The following is a 22,347-nucleotide window of genomic DNA, read 5'->3' as shown; positions in this document are numbered from 1 at the left end:
ATGTTTCCTAAGATATACAAAGAAGCACACCCAGGAAGGCCTATAATCTCAGGAATTGGTTCACTTACAGAAAATGTTTCAGGATGGGTGGAGAACATCCTTAAAGCCCTCATCCGTAATACAACCAGTTACATTCAAGACATCACAGATTTTCTAAAAGAACAGCTATAGGCTCTTTACCTGAGGCAACTGGCCACAATGGATGCTGAGGCACTTTACACAAACATCCCCTATGATAACAGTATGATGCCATGTGAAATGTACCTAAAACAACATGATTTACCCTTGGGGTCAGTTATACAAATGATAAAATTCTGTCTGACACACAGTTTATTCTCATCTACTTTGCAACAAATGAGGACTGGAAAGGGCTTGTGGTTCGTACCTCACTACACAAACAAATTCAAGGCAAAATTGGAGAAGGATTTTATGTCAATGTGCATCTTGAAACCAATGACAACATCTTCATAATCTGGACTGCCAGTGAGAAGTACCTCCTCCATTTTCATAATGAATACAATTCTTTTCACCCCAACATTAAGCTGAAGCTAAATTACTCAAAAACAGAAGTCAGTTTCCTTGACACCACCATTCTCCTGAAAGACATCACCCTTGTTACCTTTGTTTTTCACAAACCAACAGACAGACAGACATAGCTGAGAAGTGATAGCTTCCGCCCAAAACATTCGTTATTTTCCAAAACATCCTTTATTTCTCCATTATTTCCAGCCAAGCAATGTGTTACAATGGTATTTGCTCAGACCAGAAAGACCGGGATAAACAATTGCAGGAGCTCAGACAAGATTTCATTAGACTAGAATATACTCCAAAAACCACAGACACTCAAATAAGATGAGCTACTGCCATACCCAGATACAGCCTTCTGGAATGTAAAAACAAAGACAACAAAAAACTTAATGTAAGCTCATCCAAAACTTCAAAAGACTTTGCTGGACATCTATCTTATCAAACAATCTTAACTATACATTGTTCTCCTCTCCTGTTAAATGAATCTTAGGCTACAGAGGTCTGTTAATTTTTGACATTGAAAATTACCCACTTAAAGGTTTTCTTTCCTAGTGTCTATAGTACTAGGGTGTTGTACCGTGTTAGCCATTATGAATGTAGAGAAAAGCCAAGCAAAATGACACTTTTTATTGGCTAACTAAAAAGATTACAATATGCAAGCTTTCAAGGCAACTCAGGCCCCTTCTTCAGGTGAATGATTACATCTTGCCTGAAGAAGGGGCCTGAGTTGCCTCGAAAGCTTGCATATTGTAATCTTTTTAGTTAGCCAATAAAAGGTGTCATTTTGCTTGGCTTTTCTCTAGTCTCTATATAACACAGTGAACTCCAGTTTCTGCACTACACCTTTCCTGAAGAAGGGGCCTGAGCTACATATTGCTATCTGTTCTGTTAGCCAATAACAGGTGTTATTCTGCTTCACTTGTCATTTCATCCACATCACCCTACTATTACATACTTCTTCTTCTTTTGGCTGCTCACGTTAGGGGTTGCCACAGTGGATCATCTTCTTCCATATCTTCCTGTCCTCTCCATCTTGCCCTGTTACACCCATCACCTGCAGGTCCTCTCTCACCACATCCATAAACCTCTTCTTAGGCCTTCCTCTTTTCCTTTTGCCTGGCAGCTCTATCTTTAACATCCTTTTCCCAATATACCCAGCATCTCTAATGTACTCATTTCTAATCCTGTCCATCCTTGTTACACCCAATGCAAATCTTAGCATCTTAACCTCTGCCACCTCCAGCCCTGTCTCCTACTTTCTAATCAGTGCCACCGTCTTCAACCCATATAACATAGCTGGTCTCACTACCGTCCTGTAGACCTCCCTTTCACTCTTGCTGATATCCATCTGTCACAAATTACTCCTGACACTCTTCACCACCCATTCCACCCTGCCTGCACTCTCTTCTTCACCTCTCTTCAACAATCCTCATTACTCTGTACTGTTGATCCCAAGTATTTAAACTCCTCACCCTTCACCAACTCTACTCCCTGCATCCTCACCATTCCACTGACCTCCCTCTCATTCACACATGTATTCTGTCTTGTTCCTACTAACCTTCATTCCTCTCCTCTTTAGAGCATATCTCCACCTCTCTAGGGTCTCCTCGGCCTGCTCCCTACTTCCGCTACAGATCACAATGTCATCAGCAAACATCATAGTCCACGGGGACTCCTGTCTAATCTCATCTGTCAACCTGTCCATCAACATTGCAAATAAGAAAGGGCTCAGAGCCGATCCCTGATATAATCCCACCTCTACTACAAAATACTTGACTATAATGATATTCTTATTCCACTCTTCAGTAAAACTTAACAGAATCCTAATGCTGCATTCAGGTGGTAGTGGACTGACTGGAAATATATGAACATCTTTTGAAGTAAAATCAAGTTTGTTGTCATGTGTACCTAGTATAATGCACTGAATAACTTGAACGTCTCATCAGAAGAGTTGAGAAAAACACAATAGATAGCATACATAGCAAGTGACATACTGTATGTATAATATTTGTTTTTATGATTCACTTTTCAAGCAGCCTTACGATGTGTGGGTAGAAACTGTCCCTGGTTCTACTGATGCGAGTGCCAATGACTTGTACCAGACACTCTGGTACCATTTTTACCAGACTTATACCACTTGCCAGTTGGTAGGAATGAGAACATTAGATTGGTGGAGGTCTTAAATAGTTCTGTTTGCCTTTCTAAAGCAGCGAGTGTTGTTATGTCCTGACTAGAAGGCTGCTGGGTGTCCGTAATATTCTGAGCTGCCTCCATCACCCAAATGCTTTACGAGTTTAAGCCAAGCAGGTGCTGTACCAGGATGTGATTCAGCCAGTAAGGATGGATTCCATTGTGCACCTGTAGATGTCTGTGAGAATAGATGGAGAAATGCAAGCTGTCATTGGATGTCTCAAGAAGCAGAGGCACTGACAAAAGCCAAAACATTTTGTACCTACTTCAGTTCATTGATTATGGCCACTCCATGAAATTTTAAGCAACTCACTCTTTAAACTGCATCCCCTAAATTGTAAATGTCAGTGTGTTCTGTCTGAAGTAGGATAATGTGGAGATAACAATGCTATCTGAATGAGCTGAGTTGAGATGCAATGTTGACCTTCCACCACATTAATGATATAAAATAAAAATAAATATAACCATTCCTGATAAAAATGTCACTTTTGTTGTCAAAAATGATTACAGAAAAATATTATATACACTTAAAATGTTTACTTTGACTTGTATTTTCATGAAAAAATTAGAGCACTTCTTTATTTATATTTTTTGTGGGTTGAGTAACAAATCAACTTTGAGAATGCAGCACAATTCTACCACACATCTCCTTGGCTGTCAATCTATTCTACTCTAATCTTGTGTTATTTCCGCAGGTTCATTTAATGAATGCAACATGCAATTTTGAAGTCTAGAATTTACTGTTTATTTTGATAGATGTCCTACTTTGGTATGCAAAACACCTTATGATGGTGTACTCCATGAATGATCGAGTGTAAAATAAAGATCGATTGATCGATTAATTAACTGATTGACTGGAAGAAGCTAATGGTTTCTAGGGGAAACAATGAAATAGCTTTCCTTGTAAGATGATTTGGCCAGGATTATTTGACTTAAAAAAGTCATCCCAGTGTGTGCATTTTACAGGTGCATCTAAGTAAAAAATGTCTTTTTTTAAATAATCTTTTACATTTGTGTTTTTTTTTTAATAAATCTCACAGATTTTTTTCTTCATCTAATATTTCTGCTAAGAAATGTTCACACTTTTTATCGGATGACCTCTAACATGCACCTAGCATGAAAAGGTACCAACTAACCTCTTAAGTCGATGTCACTTTATGCAACTTTTTGTCATGGGGCAAGTCAGATTTCCCAACAGCAGACTCTGAACTTGTTGCTGCGCCATGACAGATTACACGACTGAAACTCACTGCCCATGTCACATTTACCAACCAGGTGCTTGCCTGTTTTTCTGTCAGCCAATAGCGTGCTGCCTGATAGAGCTGGCACTGTTCAAAGGGTTAACAGCTGTGGTCAGTTCAGCAGCAATCTCGGCCCTTTCTTTCTTTTTTCCATTCTGTTATGGTATGTAAAATATGACACAGACAGACAAGCTTCTCTTCTATTTGTGAGGTTCTAAACACTTGTGTTTCTTATTTCTTCTTACTACATGTAGCTGCATTTATCTAAAAGTTCTCCAGCTTTTAGTTTGCTTATAGGACGATTCAGGCAATAGCATGACACGTGTTCAAATAATTCCACAGACCAAATATCTTTGTTTTTAAAGTTTAAGCAAAATTTCAAAGCAAAACAGTTCGCACAGAAATAGAGAAAAAAATTGATGTTAAAGAAAAGAATAGATAGATAGATAGATAGATAGATAGATAGATAGATAGATAGATAGATAGATAGATAGATAGATAGATAGATAGATAGATAGAGACTTTATTAATCCCAATGGGAAATTCACATTCTTCAGCAGCAGCATACTGATACAATAAATAATATTAAATTAAAGAATGATAACAATGCAGGTGAAAAACAGAAAAACAGACAATAACTATGTATAATGTTGAATGTTAACGTTTACCCCTCTGGGTGGAATTAAAGAGTCGCATAGTTTGAGGGAGAAACGATCTCCTCAATCTGTGACAGCAGTCTGTCGCTGAAGCTGCTCTTCTGTCTGGAGATGATACTATCAAGTGGATGCAGTGGATTCTCCATAATTGATAGGAGCCTGCTGAGCGCCCTTCGCTCTGCCACAGATGTTAAACTGTCCAGCTCCATGCCAACAATAGAGCTTGCCTTCCTCACTAGTTTGTCCAGACGTGAGGCGTCTTTCCTCTTAATGCTGCCTCCCCAGCACACCACCGCGTAGAAGAGGGCGCTCGCCACAACTGTCTGATAGAACATCTGCAGCATCTTATTGCAGATTTTGAAGGACGCCAGCCTTCTAAGGTAGTATAACTGGCTCTGTCCTTTCTTGCACAGCGCATCAGTATTGGCAGTCCAGTCTAATTTATCATCCAGCTGCACTCCCAGATATTTATAGGTCTGCACCATCTGCACACAGTCACCTTTGATGATCACTGGGTCTGTGAGGGGTCTGGGCCTCCTAAAATCCACCACCAGCTCTTTGTTTTTGCTGGTGTTCAGGTGTAGGTGGTTTGAGTCGCACCATTTAACAAAGTCATTGATTAGGTCCCTATACTCCTCCTCCAGCCCATTCCTGATGCAGCCCACGATAGCAGTGTCATCAGCGAATAGTTCTTGTTTAAGAAAAGTTCTGTTAAAGGCTTATATGAGGGATGTTCAAAAAGTTCCCACATTCTTTTTTAACTCTATTTATTAAGAATTTCAAAAACAAATTACACCACTTCTCTACATCGTCATTTTCCTTTGTGATACAATTTTCCCAGCGTTGTACCAACTTTTTAATGCCCAATTACTACTCCTCCTGCCTACACAATTTCCAATGAAAATATATAAGTGTGGAAACTTTTTGAATGTCCCTTGTATATTTTGTTTAATTCTCTAAGTTTGGCCACATAGTCGTACTTCATTTACGTTAAGCATGTTAAGGACTCCAAGCACGGTCAGAAAATTGAGTGCCATCTCCTATTTGCAAACAGTCCATGCTAGCAGCAAGACTATTTCCTAACTGGCTTAATTAACACTCTGTTCTACAGATATAGTTATGAAAGTTCTGTCTCATGTTAACGTACAGGGGTTTAAAAGGCTATGCGAAAACTGATACTCCATTATCGAAATTAGGCAAACACTTAAATAAGTTTATCTTAAACTTTACTTTCTTAGGATTTGCTCTTACAGTACATTCTATGCATTGTACTTCCAGATGAAGTCAGCTCCCCTGCACACACAAGCCATCCATCCAGGTAAGAACAAAATCAACCAGTTTGATTTTATTGTAGCAAGTTACAGACTAGTTAGAGTCAATCGTTGGGTATGTCAAATTAGGAGATTGTCTTCACTAGAGCATGCTGCCAACTGTTTCCGACTGGCCAAGATTATATAAATAAAAACCACTGTAAAGGTTGTGTAACATGATAAAGGCTTAAGGTGTTTTTCTTAGTGGGGGGTTTGAAGAAATGCCCAAGCCAGCTATATGTCTTCTACCTGTAACTTCATACCTGTCTCAATGTCCATATCATACCCTATATATTTCAATTCTAGAAGCCCATTATATGGGCTGCTTGCTGACTGGGCTTGTCTTTCCTTCCAAACCTTTACTTTAACCCACCTTTACCACCAAAAGAGGACTTCACAACAGTATCCTTTCATGCCTTTTGTGGACTGCATCTAGATAGGGAATGAACAATTTAGCTTCTTGGCTACATTAATAACAATTAAAAAGTAATGATCAATTTAAGATTTCACCTAAAGATTGTGTTTATTTATATGAAAACCAACAGAAGACAATAGAAGCGATACAAACAATCATACAACCTGGACAGGTCAAGTCTTCATGCAGTCCCAGACAACAATTCCCAGATGGCTTCTTTTCTTTAGTTGTATATCCTTTATCAAAAAATGAAAAGAAAAAGATTTCTTACTCGAGAGAGAGTGCTCTTTTCCAAGTGTTCAGCAGCTATGACAGAGTTTCCATATCAGTTTTTAAAAAGCAGCAAAGACAAAGAGAGACTCCTTGCTATCTATTTTTTCTCCAAACAGCATCTGAACTGGGCTGTTTATGAAAGTGTCAGAAAAGCAGCAGCTGAAATAAAAGTGTCCATTTTCAAGAAGCAGCTAAGGAACAACAGAAAAGTGTGTAATAAAAGGCAGCCACTGACACCCCCACCACCACCACCACCACCACCACCACTCAATTTCTCACACTCACAAAACAACTGGCTTACTTGATTTCATCTCTGTTAGGCGAGAGCCATGACACTTTCTATTTTCTCAAAACACTAAGAAATGTTATTGAATCATTATCACAAACCCAAGGTTGTTTTCTCATGAGAATCAAAAGTTCCACAATCTAACTATAAAAGGTCTTTGTGTATGCAGTTTCAGCTTTCCCAGTATACACTCCTGTTCAGCTTGACAATTCTTTCAGGCTTTGACCTATCACCTGACAGCTGTCAGAGACAAAGGTAAATGCATCCCCTATACACTAATCCTGCTGAGGAGTGGAAGGGAGATATTTCTTATCCATACACTTGCTAAAAACACAGTTTCATACTGATATTGAATCAGTGCCTGTGGCAGAAATCAATCCCATGTGAGACACCAGTTCATTGCAAAAACACATTCACATTCTTTTACATTATTCAGCTATCTTTCTACTAACTGAGTGGCTTATTCAGTTCAAGTCTGCTGACAACCAGTGTCTACCCTGGCAAAAGGTGGGTCAAGGCCAAAACAAATGGGCATTTTGATCGCATTAATACTAGGCCACATTAAGATCATATAGACTGTAGGAAACAAGAGAAAAGCAGAGTATCTGGACAATAAAACAGTAAGACACAAGAAGAACATGTGAACTCCAAAAAGACAGTAATCAGGCTGGCAGATGAATGTACGCTGCTGGAGGCAGCAGCAGCCTCTGTGCCCCATGCTTCCCATATGTTCCACATTATCATTTGTTTGAAATAGTAAATGAAGGAATTATTACTTCTTATAAGAAAATGTGACTGTTTTAGTAAAAAAGCATATTAGTTAAATATACTGGAAAAATTGCAAAATGTATTCATTTTAATTTTGGCAGGTATGAGTTTATAAAAGCTGCCTCATGAACCAGAAGTAACTGCCAGAACACACTATGAATAGACCTCTTATGCAAGCAGTTAACTCATAATAGCAGAGCAGTAAATAATGAAATAACATAATGCATTATACAAAATACATCAATTGCCAGAGTTGCTTTGGGAGAATAACAAATTTATGATATTTTCCACCCATCCTTGCATTCTCTTACAGTTGCAAGAAAATGTTTGTGATCCCTTTGGAATTACCTGGATTTCTGCATTAATTACTCATAACACTGTGTTCTGATTGTCAGCTAAGTCACAATATCTATCTATAATATAAAAACTGAATTTGCTTTAAACAAAAAACACACATCTTTTGAGTTAATGGCTTCTAATGACCTCTGAAGAAGCCCACTGTATTCAGGTATTTAAAGGGGTCAATAGGGTCACTATTGCCACGTGTACAAGACTACTAATTGTACAGACTCATTTCTTTACAGTTCCTCCTTGGCCTAATTAAATTAATAATTGAAACTTCATTTTGGGGGGTTAGAGGTCAAGATTTCTGGTTCTCATTTTGGTTTTTGTATTTGACAATTTTTTAATGGTGTTTGAATGTAATAACTTTCTTTCACAACGCCCTCTTATTTTTGTTATAGGTGCTGCAGTCTTGAGTTAGGGATGTATTTATGGGAACTCATGCAGAGTGACATTATCAGCATGACAACTCAAAGCATAGAAACACATGGTGTTTACTAAGATTTACGCCTAATCGTTTGGCTTTAGCTCTGTTCATAATTTTTGGTTTCTGACATTTTTTCTGAGATTCTCTACTTACATTTAGTGTTTCATGTCCTAGGCTATGCAGCACAGTGGCACAGTGATAGCGCTGCTGCCTTGCAGTGAGGAGACCAGGGTTCTGTCCTGGATCTTCCCTGCATGGAGTTTGCATGTTCTCCTTATATCTGCCTGAGTATCCTCCAGGTGCTCCAGTGACACCAAATTGGCCATAGTGTATGTTTGGTGTGTGTTTGTTTATGACCCTGGTCTGGATTAAGCAGGTTAGAAAATAACATGACATGACATGACATACCCTAGGCCGTGCTACTAAATTTTGTCTTAGCAGTATTGACCTTGGCTAGTTATTTTTTATGATCCATTTTCTGTCTGCTCTTTGCAGTCTGCACAACAGGGAAACCCTTCCTTTAATGTCTTAATCAATATGCAACACATCACCACTCTCTGGCACTATGATAAATGAGTATAACTACCTTACCTTGAAAGTTTTGTCTTCCTTACTGTAAGAGCCAATCTTAGAAAGTAAAAGCTTTAATTTAAACTCATATTAGTGTTTGTTTAATATGAATAGAATATAATTTTCTTTCATTGCCATAGATAATGGTATAGCCTTTTACATCCTGTAAGTTAATAAGAGATAGAACTTTCTTGCTATAACTAACATACAGTGTGTTGTTTTTTAGAACAGGTCCTAGTGCTAGCAGGGACTGAAAGACCCAGATACAACATGAAAATGGTATTGGCATACAGTTTTCCGACCATTTCCTATATGAGAGAACTTAAAGAAACTAACAAGATGTAAGGTTTAAATAGAACTTTTCCTTTCTTGCAATACCAATTTTTCTCTATTTTTGTGTGAACTGTTTTACTTTGAATTTTTACTAAAGTTTTAAAAAAAAAGATATTTTGTCTGTGGAATCATTTCAACATGTCAAGCCTTTGCTGAATCCCATTTGCAAACTAGAGCTGCTGAACTTTGGTAATTTTGGGAAAATGCGCTACAATTTTGTTATATATTGCTGAAATAAATGGACCACACAATATAGTCAGTTCTTCCTTAACTTCATTTACTCCTCCTTTTTCCTCTTCCTTTCCTCCTCCATCCCTTTCCTCACAGCGACCTCTACCTCCTGACTGATTACATCAATATCCCACAAATTTTTAATCGGAAAACTTGCCATCTGAAGACATTGTACTGGAACTGGAAACTACCATCTGAGGATTCTTGTGCTACAGAACTCGTCAGCGAAAGAAAAAGAACTGACTGAAATGAAAGCAAGGTCACCATACCTGAACATGAGAAGCTTTAAGAGGCTGTTATATAATAAGGCATCTTGGATGATCACTTGAGCTTTTGCCTGAGTTAAGGAGGACTGGCTGAAAGGAAGCTGTCTGTGTTGCTGGAGCATCTCGGTTGTGACTAAGTGGTTTGTCTGGAGACGCACTGTGAGAGACTTGCACTGTTATGACGATGTCTATGTCCAAGAATAGCTCAAGTGAAGTTACCAGGAGTGATCTGAGTATGGACTCAAAGCCAGAGAATGTGATTAGGTATCTTAAAGATCACATAAAGAAAAGGCAAAACTAACTTACTAAAGTTTTTAAAACAAATACATTTTGTCTGTGGAATCATTTTAACGAATCAAGCTTTTGCTAGAATCCCATTTTCCATACTAGAGCTGATGAACTTTTGTAATATTTGGAAATTGCAGCTATACTTACTTCGAAACATCTATCATTCTTACATCAAAACTTCTATCCTCCCTATCTGAAATAACTACCTTACCTTTAAGTTAGAATTATAATAGAACATGAAAGCAAAGTGAAAGTTTTCACCTCTGTTAGATTTTTCCACATTTAGTGAACGATGCCTAGAGAAATGGCACAGAGCTCTGTGATCTACAGTGCCTCATGTTAATCAATGAAATCTGCTAAAGCGCTTTTTGTAATGAATATCCTGTGTATACCAGTCACCTAATTTGCTGAATGTTTCCATGGAAAATCTGTGTGGCGTACTTAGACAAGCTTTTTTCCCAGTGCCCCATGATGCTTTGTGAGGCCAGCGTGACATCAGATAGTTGTAGCACACAATGCTGGATGGGACAGCCCCTGATGAGTATATAATGCTGATCCTGGTAGTCTGCTAAAAATTAGAGGAAAACTATGAAGAAGGAAACTGGAAATGTGCCAATGTATTTGTGTCTTAAAGGTTGGGTTTTTTTATGGATTTGTATGTGAACTGTGTGTATTACGAGACCCTGCTCCTTTAATAGTATTACCCAAAGTGCTGTGTAGTTGATGTAAACAGGAAGGAGTAAAGAAACCATGTTTTAGTGTTGTAGCAGGGGAAAAAAATGTTCTTTTCAGTTTGAGAGTGGTGAGCACCTCCCAAGAAATTTGTGGGGGGGACTTCTTAGTGAATTTATGCATTGCGTCTGCAAGAAATTTCACTAAGTTTGACGAAGTTCCTGAACCTTTCCACGATTTTGCCAAACTTGAATTCTGCAGGGTTTACTCATCACTAACAGTGACGGACTTCCTATAGTGGTACTATGCTGCATAGTGTACATGTTCCAGTCAATAAGTTGAGATTAGAGGTGTGGGTTGGAGGTGCCCTGCATATAAAAGAAGTACACAAAATTTGGTAAATAATAAGTCTACTCTTCTCAAGAAATATCTGCTCTTATGAACCATCCTCCCTTCAAAAGAATTATGAGCTGGAAAAAGCTCCTAAGGCCCTTGAGAAGACCTGTGTGTTCATCAGTCCACAGTAAGACTAAATGTCAACAGATGGAGGAAATTCAGTACTGCTACTGTTTTCCCTAGTAGTGGGCAGCCTGCAAATACCACAGCAAAAGCACAATGTGGTGGAAAACCCTAAGGTTTCACTCTCATAAATTTGCCACATTTCCTGTTCATATGTCCATAAGAATGTTGTTCATGAAAGAACACCACTCTTCTCCTAAAGAGATATTACTACACATTTTTATTTTGAAAAAGACCATTTGGATACTTCACAACACTTCTGAGACAATGTTCTATGAACGGATAATAGGAAGAACAATTTTGGCAGAAATGCACAATGGTATGTTTGAAATAAATAGGTACTGTATACTAAAACCACAATTTCATCTCAAACATAAAGGGTGGCATGAGGAGCATCTTCCTATAATACAGTGAAAAAATGAATTCAAAATTGTAGTATGAAATGTTACAGGACAATGTCAAGATAACAGTCTGAAGTTTAATGGATGCTACATGATGCAAGAACACAATGACCTGAGCAAAACAAGTAAATCAACAACAGAATGGCTTAAACAGATCTCAGAGCCAACTCAGAGTACAGACCTCAGCTCAATTGAGATGCTGTGGCATGACCTGAAGAGAGCTGTTCTCACAAGGAATCCCAGAAATATCAATGAACTGAAATAGCTTTGTAAGAAGCAATGGTCTAAAATCCCTCCAGACTGTTGTGCTAGTCTGATAAGCTGCTGCATGAAATGTTCACAGAAGGTCATTGCTGCTGAAGATGGTTCTGCCAGTTACTACAATCAAGGGTTCACATTCTTTTTCCAACCTACATATGTGAATGTTATAAATTTAGCATTTAATATTGACAAGAAGAACTACATTTTATGTAAATACATTGTGTTTTGTATATTACTGTGACTCAGTTGAAGATCAGCTCACATTTTTGCAAGTAATTGATGCAGAAACATGGATAATTCCAAAAGATTCACAAACTTTTTCTTACAACTGTAATCCAAATCAAGATCATGAATGGTTGCAGCCTTTTCGAGTAGCACTGAGTGCAGGTCATGACCAAAACCAGGATGGGACGCCACTCCTTCACAGGGCACCATCACACACTCATGTTAGACCAGTCACCAGTTAACTTAACCTACACATATTTGGGATGTGGGAGAAATCAGATCATCCAGAGAAAACTCCACACTGAATGAGGTGAACATGCAAATGCCATACAGTGAGTGCCCACTGCAGGCTTCAGTCACAGGATTCTGTAGCACAGAGGCCGCAGCCCGAATCACTACCTACAGTCATAATAGTTTTGAACAGAACTTGTAAACTTATATAGGGTTACTTCTAACTGTTTTTACAGCATAGTGTATAACTAGTAGCTGTGCTGTTTGTCTATTCGTAAATACTTTACACTTGCTCAATGTATACTATTTGATATCGACATTATGTTGTATAGTTTTTCTATTTATTATTTATTACTATTGAAGTTTGTAAATGTTTTTGTTCAAGAAACTTGTATTTGTATAGTTGTTTGCACAGTGTCAGGTTAATGATGGGTTAATTTGTGTTGTCTTGAGTTGGTATTGTCTTGTATTCCATCTTTTTGCACCTAAAGTCAAAGTCAATTCTGGTATGTTTCACATGCTCGCAATAAAGTGATTCTGATTCTGATTGTATGTCTTAATCCTATAAAGCACTTGAATAAGATGACATAACATTTTCAAATCCACTTGACCCAATGCAAGGCTACGTGAGACTGGAGTCTGTCCCAGAAGCATCAGGCACAAGACAGCAGTTAATCCTGGAGGGTGTCAGTCTGTTCCAATACTGCTTTGATTGATCATTCAAACTTATTACATGTATTCATATAAAATAAATGTTTATATGACAGAATAATCCACATAATTCTGAACTTTCTTTTTTTTCATTACAGGAAACCAGAGCCTATTCCAAATGAAAGAGATGCAATAGCAGTGTGACAAGACGTGTCATTGTACTCCGAAAGGTTGACTTGGATTTTGTTATCTTAACTATTTATAGACCAGGAGGAATGTAAATAGTTAAGTGTACTTGCTTGGTTACAGGGTGTTGTGCCATGAGTAGCACAGGGGCACTGTGGTATAGTGGGTCCGTGGCATAGAAGGAAAGGCCAGATTTTAAATAAATAATCACCGCACTTGCGGCTTAAGGAGGGGACGTGGTAATGTGACCGGAGCGGTTCCCAGGCGCGATGCGCACATTACACATTTCCACACTGAAGTGCACAGGTGTGGGATCGCCCATATCCGTGATTGATGCCAGGAGCTGCTAATTGCCGCACCTGTGCCACATCCCCATTATAAACTGGAGAAGCGTGAGTGCGGAGGGGGGAAAAGAAAAGAAAAGAAAAAACAGACGTTAAGGGAGAAGAAGGCAGAAGGCAAAAGAGCCGATGCGTGAGCAAGTGAGTGACTGAGTGAGTGAGCGATCTAGCGAGTGCGAGCAGGCTCACTGTAATAATGAGAGGCAGCTGGGAAGCCAGCCCTAGCAGGGTGTTTGGCTGGCACCTGGCGGTAGATGGATTGGGTCACTCCTGCTGAGTATTACAGAGGAGCAGGAGTAACCACGAATGAGGTTGGTTTGCTGCAAAAGGCAGCGGGAGTTGGAGGCTTGGGAGGTGAAAGCCCCAGTGTGAGCGCCCTGGTCGCTGGGGAACCCAAGTCTCACTGTGGTGGAGCCCTACGGAGCCAGGGATCGAAAGGCTTCCGGACCAGAAGGAGAAGGTCAGCTGCTGGTAGGACGACACCACTGATGGGAGAAACAGGGAAGCCGCCAGCTAAAAAAGGTACCGGGTTTTTTAAAGGACTGCTTTCATCCATTATTGATTTTTAACCCTCATTTTTAAATGGAATATTTGTAGGGATTTTAACCTCCACTTTTTCACCCTGTTTTAATGGATTATTTATTTATGGACATTTTGATGCACTACACTTTATTTGGACACTTTTTTGATTTTGTTTTTTTCATTTTTAATAAAAGCACTGTTTGCACTTTGCACCTTCCCCTTGCTTCGTTTGGTGTCCTCATTAATAATAATTCTTTGCATTTATATAGCGCTTTTCTCACTACTCAAAGCGCGCAGCAATTGCAGGATAAGGGCCTTACTCAAGGGCCCAACAGAGCAGAGTCCCTATTGGCATTTACGGCATTCGAACCGGCAACCTTCCGACTGCCAGTGCAGATCCCTAGCCTCAGAGCCAGCTCATCCAGTTACATCACCAACAGTGTCAGGTTCAAAAGGCTCCCAGAGGACAAATGGAAGCATTGAGCAAGACCCGCATCGTCACAGGCAGACATTGGCTCACCAGGGCTGGTTTGGGGGCCTTGTGAAGTTGATTGCCAGCAGTTAGTAAAAGGGGCCCAGGGTGAGTTAATAATCTACTAGATAGTGTGGATGAAGGTTCCACAAACATGTGTCCATGGGATAGACGTGGGGAGTAATTGCAGAAAACAATCTTGAGTCAGCTAAGAATGATCATAGTTTGTCAGAACGGCACTTAATGCTCAGTAAGACACGGGAGAAGGGGATGTCAGTGAGCGACCACTCTGTAGGTTGGTTACGATCTTGTGTTCTACAGATCCTGATCACAACTTCTAAATACAGTAAATAGAAGACAGAACAAGGAAGAGAGGAGTGCATGAACCAACATCCGAGTTCCAGTAAAGTAGAGAGCTGACGGTTAGCATGAGAACAAAATGTTTGAAAGTCAACGAAGGCAACAGACAGTGCTTAGCGGTTGGGCCTAATGGTATAGAAAGCAGAGAGTTGTTGAATAGGAGAGGGACTGAGTTATGTTGATTCCTGAACCATTAGCTCGAGGTTGGGAGAGGATTACAGTGGAACCTCAGTTTGCAAGCATAATTCGTTCCGGAAATGAGCTTGTAATCCAAAGCACTCACTCCAAAGCAAATTCCCCCATAATAGATAATGGAAGCTCAGATAATTCATTTCACAACCCACAAATACTTACAGTATATAAAAATGATTAATAAAAAATCTTCACTCTAACTAACGGAATCACTGCTATCTGTTGGCTCACTGGAATCTTTATCTTTTTTTTACGACTTTAAAAAGGAACCTATCCAATGACAGTTGCTTTTGCCTAAAGAGTCACTACACTTGGACACAAAATAAAAAAAATTCTTTACACACTGTAAGGTTTCTAAACTCGTTTGGGATTCCCCCCCAATGGGACAACACGTGAGCGTCCCGAAAGCAAGCAACCGCAGGCTCCCAGCACTGTAGCAGTTTGCCGTAAAAGAGAATCAGAAATGATTGCAGTCAAGTGATAAGCGGGTGCTGTTGATGGTTGATGCAAGGAACATTATAAATGCAAGAGCACAGTATTACTTAGCCACTAACCTGGCCCTGACGCTGCCTGATTGCTGTATCTCCGTAGAGGAGAGCGGTAGATTGATAAATCTACAATAAATAACCGTGCTGTTCCTGTTTCACGCTGAATATAGCTGGTTTTGCTAAAGTACTGAGACTCAGCCTCGTGTTTTGGGGTGCATGACAGGGACTTGCATGTTACAGCACACACACGTGGTCACTATGCTATAGTAAACAGTATACGCTCATACGGATGTTGACTATATAAGTGAGGCACTCCGACTGAGAACGAGCATGGGAGACGATTACCCACAATCCCCACGTGACGCTCGGCGGACTAAGCGTATACGTACTACTTGTATTGCAAGACCTCGCTCGTTTATCAAGTTAAAATTTATTAGAAATTTTAGTTCGTCTTGCAAAACACTGAGACCAAGTTACTCGCAATCCAAGGTTTCACTGTATTTTTATTGTCTCCTTTCATTTCCCGAAGGATTTCCATTTGGTTGGATTTTTAAAAGTATTATTGTTCTCCTTTTTCTTTGAGAGCTACAACTAAAGTGGACTGTGTATATCTAGAAGTGCACACATTAATGATAAATAAAGCCACATAATACAATAAATAACAGTCGTTTTTTGCACCTCAAATTACAGTTGTCTGTGTCACTCACTGGGGGTACAAGATGCCCAGGGTTTGACATGTGTTGGGGCTGAGGATATAGGACTTATCCACAAGGCCCAGCCTTGGATGCAACACCACTTCGGTACAAGAGACACTCACCGGGGCAAACAGAAGACATTAACCTGATTGATTGATTAACTTGTAGCGGGGCCACATTGGTATTGTTTACTGTGTTGCATACAGTCGCGTCTCGTCTCAGCACCTGTTTAAACTAATGTGTGTCTTTTTAAATGTCGTCCCCGTAATAAGAAACAGGGAGGCAGCAACCCCCTGGAGATGTCAGGACCAGGATTTTAACAGTTACATCCATCTCATCATTATTTAAACCATCGGAAGGGAAAGAAGAAGAGAGAGGGAGAGAAACGGAGATTTCAAGTACCAACAACCGCTAAACATTATTCTGCTATTATTTACATCACGCCTGGTTCCAGTTTGATTCTCATCATGACGACACCATCATCGCCAGAAACCCTGGGGTTGGACATTATAATCCACCATTCGCCGAGGAGCACGGTGAGGTCGTTCTGTTTTATTTGGGAGATTCAAACACATCCATTTTCAAGCACCGTACGTGAAGTGGCGGGCTCTATTACAGCCGATGTTCCCGGCTCGCGTGGAGTAGGTGAAAGCAAGGCCTTTTCCAGTTTCAAATGATCTTCTCCAATCGGCGAGCTATCGTGACCTGCATCACTCGCACATTCGCTCCCCATTTTGCTCTCAACTGGAGACGATGCTGTGGACAGTGGTCCGAGGATTCTGGGCTTTCGCCCATCTGTTCCTTGAGCTTGAACTTGGACTTGTCGGTCTGGGCTTGGATGCAGCTTTAGTTTTCTTTTCCATTTCTTTCTGAGCCCCTTTCTTGCCGACCATGTTTATATATGCTGTAGTAGAACCCTCGTGTTGGATAAATACAGGATATCTCAGGATAATAAGGAAATAATATAAAAAATAACACTGCTGCTAATGGAGCTCCGCTTCAGACATCCATCTCACGCAACGGACGAGACCAACTCCCAAACACATCAATTTTGATCAGTCATTCAGTACTCATACATTGCTATTATTTGTGTTTTGTGTTTGTTATACGTTTGCAGGGGCAAGGGAGGTTTTGTTATTGTACAGGTGTTGTTTTCACATTGCTGCTTTGGTGGAGGGATATATATATATATATATATATATATATATATATATATATATATATATATATATATATATACATACAGTATGTTCTGTTCTGTGTATTGTATTGTTCTGTTCTGTGTATTGTATTGACCCCCTTCTTTTGACACCCACTGCACGCCCAACCTACCTGGAAAGGGGTCTCTCTTTGAACTGCCTTTCCCAAGGTTTCTTCCATTTTTTGCTATAAGGTTTTTTTTGGGAGTTTTTCCTTGTCTTCTTAGAGAGTCAAGGCTGGGGGGCTGTCAAGAGGCAGGGCCTGTTAAAGCTCATTGCAGCACTTTCTTGTGTGATTTTGGGCTATACAAAAATAAATTGTATTGTATTGTATATATATATGTAGATATATTTTACTTCGCAGATTTATATTCTTGTATCTGTCATTGTATTGTATTTAATATATTCCTACACTTATTTTACATATTTGCTTTTGTTTGCTAGTCTTTAACTGTCGATTGGGGAGGAGGGAAAATTATTATTTGTTAGAGGTACAGCTTGGTATTGATAGGTTTTCTCAGTAATTCATCCAGGCCACAGGTCCTGGTAGTGTGGCTGCCGGCTGGGTAAGAGGTCGGCCGTTACAAACCATAGGGTTCCCACATTTGGAAGGTGGCAGGGAACAGAAGTAACTACACAGGCAGGGAGAGAAACTGGCTGAGCTAGGATTCAAACCCTCTTTTATGGAGCTGTGAAGCAGCAGTTCTCATTACACCACTCTCTATTGCACAGTATAATCCAGACGCTAATTATCAGTTTGGAAATAGCATTTGCTGCAAAGTTACACCCTTCCATTTATCAATTAATTATTTTCTCTTCCTTTCTTCTTGTGTTTCTTTAAAAATGTCAAACAGAAAAATGTAGCTTCTGGCATCCCCTTTATCAACTTCAAAGATGCATCTGTGGAAAATTAATGCTGACTATCTTTACTGGAGGAATGCTTTAAGGCATCATGAAAGGGAGATATTGTTGAATTTACCATAATACAGGATAATACATCATAATAATACTCAGAATAAAACAAAATAGGTAGTATCTTAAAATTCTGTTAAATGGTGAGCCTGCACAAACTCACTTTACTTCTGCATGTTCAGCCAGAATATATAATATGGATTAACCCTTTACTCATAGGTGTCTGCATAGAAATATTACCTTCCCAAACACCATGATCCTTTAATGTGTACTCTAATTTCCAAAAGGAAGCTTACAGTGAGACGGTCCTTAGCGTACATCTGTGTTAGTCAATCTGCATTTCGAAACCAAAAAAGGTCACATCTCATCTGCTTCACTTTTAACAGAATAAACATCAGTCTGGAAGGAAAACAGCCTCATTATACCAAACCCATTGACTCCCTGTGAGTATCAAGGGATGTGTGAAAGGAGCACACTGTATTAGAGTTTTGCAAATTCAATATAATGCTTGAGGATGACACACTCAATAACTCATCCTCTGATTGCATTTGGTGCAGTTTGAAGACTGAGATCTACCAGGAGGCTGGCCTTTATTAGTGTTATGAAAGGGAGTAAAAATATGGTTTTAATAGCATTATTTATAGTTCTGGACAAGCAATCAGTCAGGCAAGGAAACAGGACTGTAATTATGTTACAGCAGTTTTCCATATTAGTTTTTTACTTTGTTTTCTTCACAACATGCAGTTTTGCAATTGAAATGAGCATGCACATGCAGTTCATTCTGCTGTGAATTTGGCATCATTGTCTATTATAATGATTTCTCCTTTTGTCTTATTTAATCTGAAATTTGCTGTGACTCAATGTTCTAACTGTTTTATTCATTAGTCAGTATATTAAATATTATAGGTGTTTTGAGTACACCATGTGTTTAAGATATGCGACTGTACGGTACGTCTAGCTGTCTTCCATAACTAGAATGACTCCAAGATGTAAGGAAACTCTTTTTGATGTATCTATGCTACAATATTTCATTTAATGTTCAATCCTCTTATATAATATGCTACCGTGGCTGTCCATTTGTCTGTCCAGAATTTTAAATCACCTGTAGCTCACAAACCGTTTAAACTATTGACCTGAAATTAGGTACACTTATACTAAGTGATGTCTACTGTCCGCTTTCAGGGCGATGATTGACCTCCAAGATCAAAGATCAACCCAGGAACGTCAAGGTCGAAAATCAAATAATAATAAGTTTGGAACACATATACTACGCTGGAACTCTGCACTACAGCTTTATATTAAAAGTGAAGAGTTTTGGAATTATTACTCTTTTTATTTTTATTTAATTTTATTGTAGAATCAACTCTCGGCAGCAGGACGGCGCATGCGTACGGGCGGCGTTCTCATTCCCTACCACCTTCGCCGTCACTTCCCCTACCTCTTCATATCTTAAATCATTCTTGAGGCAGATTGAAGACTTAAGTGCCAGCTTAAGTGAAAAATTAAAGAAAACATACTAAGAAGTTGCAATGCAAACACTGACTTAATCAATTTTAATGAGAATAGAGGCCGACGAAAGAAGAGAAGAAGTGGGCCACTAGGGTGGAGAAAAGAAGAGCTGCTCAGGAAGCAGCAAGTGCATCAACCTCTGAGCAAACGAATGCTAAATGTACAGAGAAAGAGGATGAAAACTAGGAATGATGAAGTCAAGTGTATTCACTGCACGTTATCGAGCAGTGCGCCATTACTGGTTTGTTATATTTCTCAAACAATTGGTGCTCAATCCAGAGCAGATTACTGCATTCTGCCCAAATCCTTTAGGTTAGCACTCATACGTACACATTTAATCAAAACTGAGAATGTTTGAATAAAATTAATCACAAAATTGGATGGAAACTTCCCCATTAAGAAGAGCTGAATAAAACATTTAAAGCTAAAATCCAGATGGTGACAAAAAACTCCATTAATTGTACATTAATTACAGAGTCTCAGGTGTCAAGGTAGCCCTGTGGCTAGCATTGCTACCTCAGAGTTCAAATCTTGGCTCAGTCACCCTGCATGAAAAATCAGTACAGTACCCTTGGTTTTCAACTGGGTACTCCAGTTTTCATCCCTCATTCCAAAAATGTCTGTTCTAGTGCGAGGGGATGTCTATCTTGATGACCCTATCATTGCTTATCTTGTCACCACCATGAATTACATGTGTGGACCACCAGTCTGGCACCGTCACCTCAACCCGACACAGACAAGCGTGGGACACAAGTTCAAGGCACACACACTGTTTTTTATTTTCTTTTTACTTCGTGGGAAACTCCTTCCCCCGTTTCCCACAAGTACAACACAGTTCCCAGCACAAGCACTAGCACAAACACAGTTCTCTTTCTCTTCTTCTTTTCCACTTTTTCTTCCTCTACTCCCCCTGTCAAGCTTCATCTCCCTCCTTTCGACTTTGGCCTTTTGAGTAGTGGATGCTGACTCCTTTTATAATGCACCCGGAAGTGCTCCAGGTGATGACCTAGTTTCCAGCAGCACTTCCGGGTGTGCTGGACGAACTGCTCAAAAAGGCTCAGCAGTTCCTGCTGTAGCACCTCCCAGTGGTGCCCGCAGATCCCAACAGGGCTGCACCAAACTCCAACTCTAATGGATGGCCTGCGGGAGTCTAAGGCATCGCTGCAACCCAGGGGGGCTGCCATCTAGTGTCCCGAGGGAGGTAACACTCTGGCCACACTTGCTCCCCTGGTCCTCTCAGCGTGGAGGCATCCCTGCCGCAAGCTACACATGACATGACTACAAACTGCAGGGTATGTCAAATTACATGACTCCATAATGACTTACCAGCATAGCTTCATGCTTCCAAGGTATTGCGAGGTCACCCTTTTTCCTGACAGATAATAATGTTCTACTTGACAAAGACGGTGCCCATGCAAAGGCTTTATAGTTACGGTGAGATCAGCCTCAATCTTGCCCCCTTTTTTCCTTTTTTTTTCATTCTGTCATGGTATGTAAACGATAGAATATTAGACAAATGAATCTCTCTTCTGTTTGCTAGGTTCAAAACACCTGTGTTCCTTATTCCTCATAGCTGCTATATATGCATTGTACTTCCAGCTCAGTGCTCACTGGTTGTCAGCTTTCACCCACAAATAAGCTCACCGCTATGATTTAAGACAAAATCCGTCTTGGTCTGAGTCTCTGGTTTGAGGATGCTGCAACCGCCTCCATCTTGATAAGTTTATTTAAATCAGGGGTGAGCAACGTCAGTGCTGGGGAGCTGCAGTAGCTGCAGTTTTTTTGTTCCAAACCAGTTGTTTAATTAGAAACCAATCCTTGTCAATAACAGGTCTTATTTAATTTTATGGCTTGTTAGTGTTTAAATTCTGCCGGAGGTAGCAAATTTAAAGATGCTAAGATTTGCATTAGTTGTGACAAAGATGGATAGGATATAGAAATGAGTACATTAGAGGGTCAGCTCAAGTTGAACAGTTGGGAGACAAAGTCAGAGAGGCGAGATTGCGTTGGTTTGGACATGTGCAGAGGAGAGATGCTGGGTATATTGGGAGAAGGATGCTAAGGATAGAGCTGCCAGGCAAGTGAAAAAGAGGAAGGCCTAAGAGAAGGTTTATGGTTGTAATGAGAGAGGACATGCAGGTGATGGTGTAACAGAAGAAGATGCAGAGGACAGGAAGTTATGGAAGAAGATGATCCGCTGTGGCAACCCCTAATGGGAGCAGCCGTAAGAAGAAGAGTGTTTTAATTCTGCCAAGTCAGGTTATTCAGATTTTTTTTTCCTTTCCAATGATTGGAAGTCTAAAATGGATGATTAATTCCCATTCCTTCACTTTGTTCTCTTAAACCATATAGTTCATGATGAACACCCATAAGTATAAATGGGTGCA

At 39.8% G+C, this 22,347-nt stretch overlaps 1 protein-coding gene across 1 annotated transcript in view; it reads right to left on the bottom strand.

Moving 5' to 3' along the window:
• thsd7ba (thrombospondin, type I, domain containing 7Ba) overlaps positions 1-22,347 on the bottom strand; it is a 1,117,993-nt gene that overhangs the window by 1,037,316 nt on the left and 58,330 nt on the right. Inside the window, exon 2 of the mRNA XM_051931000.1 lies at positions 6,505-6,576. The gene's annotated coding sequence lies outside the window, so the exon portion shown is untranslated. The remainder of the gene's footprint in view (positions 1-6,504; positions 6,577-22,347) is intronic.

Source organism: Erpetoichthys calabaricus, chromosome 8 (assembly GCF_900747795.2).
Source record: "Erpetoichthys calabaricus chromosome 8, fErpCal1.3, whole genome shotgun sequence".
NCBI classification, from domain to species: domain Eukaryota; kingdom Metazoa; phylum Chordata; class Cladistia; order Polypteriformes; family Polypteridae; genus Erpetoichthys; species Erpetoichthys calabaricus.
The sequence above is the reverse complement of the archived record's forward strand: the minus strand, read 5'-3'. Positions and strand labels throughout refer to the sequence as shown.